Raw genomic sequence first — 1,336 nt, 5'->3', positions numbered from 1 at the left:
CTCGTCTTATTAAGCGCAAATTTGCATTCTTTACAAAAGGACTGAAAATAAAATAAAAAAGAAGTCCAGAATCTCCTTATTAGTGAGCATCTAGTACCAGGGTTGCATAGTTGCCAAGAAGATGCCCGTCCTTTGTGCGCGCTTTGTCAGCGCGAGTGGCGGCGCCTGCCGCAGAATTACTAGCCTTGCAATTATTTCACTGAAGCTACCAAATTAGAATGTAACAAGCAAGTAGAGCCGCTAATGGACGAGTCGGTCGCATAATATATAGTAATGTGCTTTGCTTTCTATGTGGACGCGTTCCGATTCTCTGTGCAACTAGACTAATTCTGCGCTAAGTTATTTAAAGCAGCCATTTCACAATTAATTTTGAGGAATTAATTTAGTACGACTACAGCTAGCCAGCGGCAACAGTGTTTGTTTCTCCTGTTTCCGTCATTAAACTGAAATTTTAACCATTCCTAAGAGTTGCTAGTTGTGGCAAAATGTTTAGAAAAAGTTTGGAGGCGCCGGGTATCGATCCCGGTACCTCTCGCATGCTAAGCGAGCGCTCTACCATCTGAGCTACGCCCCCGATGTTGTTTGTATCGAAATAATCTTCTACTTCGTACGCATATACTAGCAATGGCATTTGACTTGCCGCGGGCGAGGACGACGGGTTAAGAATATTAAGAATTGCGTTCGCCTTTCACTGCGCTATGTACTCTCGAAGTAGTTTTTGCTTTTATGACTTATAGGTAAAAGCTTTTCAGGAATTTCATGCTATGCACAAAGAAGCCCTACATATTTAACAGCGCAGACCTTTTGAATCTTAAAGCATCCGGGTAGTAGGTATGCGCTGGGATCCGTCAAACAACACACGAGGTACCAGGCATTCAGCGCGCGACAGAGGTCGCTCCTTTGATCACAGTCTGCCCCAGTTGGCACATCCCTCCGGCGCTTTCAGGACCGTACGGGGTCATATCTTGAATATTAGGTGCAAGGTGGTTTAATGTTTTGAGCATTTCATCTAAAAACAGCAATATATATTGCTATTTGACATTTGCGCACATGAGAGTAAATGTCACGTCAATAAATGAATTAAAATAACAATTTAGATATTCAATGTGGCTTGTCTAAACCCCATGTATCCCTATTTTTTTTAAATCGTTTGGCGGCTCAATTCTAAATTACCCTGATACCACGGTTGATACGGTCGGCCATTGATCTCATAAGTCACTTTTTAGTTTTTTTTACTACCGGTGAAAACATAACATGGAATTTGTATGGAGATACTGAAATAGGACGTAAATAATTAAAACGAGATTGACCCATTTTAGCCTGGCTGATATTTTAG

At 41.5% G+C, this 1,336-nt stretch overlaps 1 non-coding gene across 1 annotated transcript; it reads right to left on the bottom strand.

Annotated features, from left to right (window-relative positions):
- Positions 1 to 501: 501 nt before the first annotated feature.
- Trnaa-agc (transfer RNA alanine (anticodon AGC)) lies at positions 502 to 574 on the bottom strand. The gene has a single exon. It is a non-coding gene; the product is annotated as a tRNA-Ala (tRNA).
- Between the last annotated feature and the right edge of the window lie 762 nt (positions 575 to 1,336).

Source organism: Pectinophora gossypiella, chromosome 19, assembly GCF_024362695.1.
Source record: "Pectinophora gossypiella chromosome 19, ilPecGoss1.1, whole genome shotgun sequence".
Lineage (NCBI taxonomy): Eukaryota > Metazoa > Arthropoda > Insecta > Lepidoptera > Gelechiidae > Pectinophora > Pectinophora gossypiella.
Note: the sequence above shows the minus strand (reverse complement) of the source record. Positions and strands in the feature narration are given on the sequence as shown.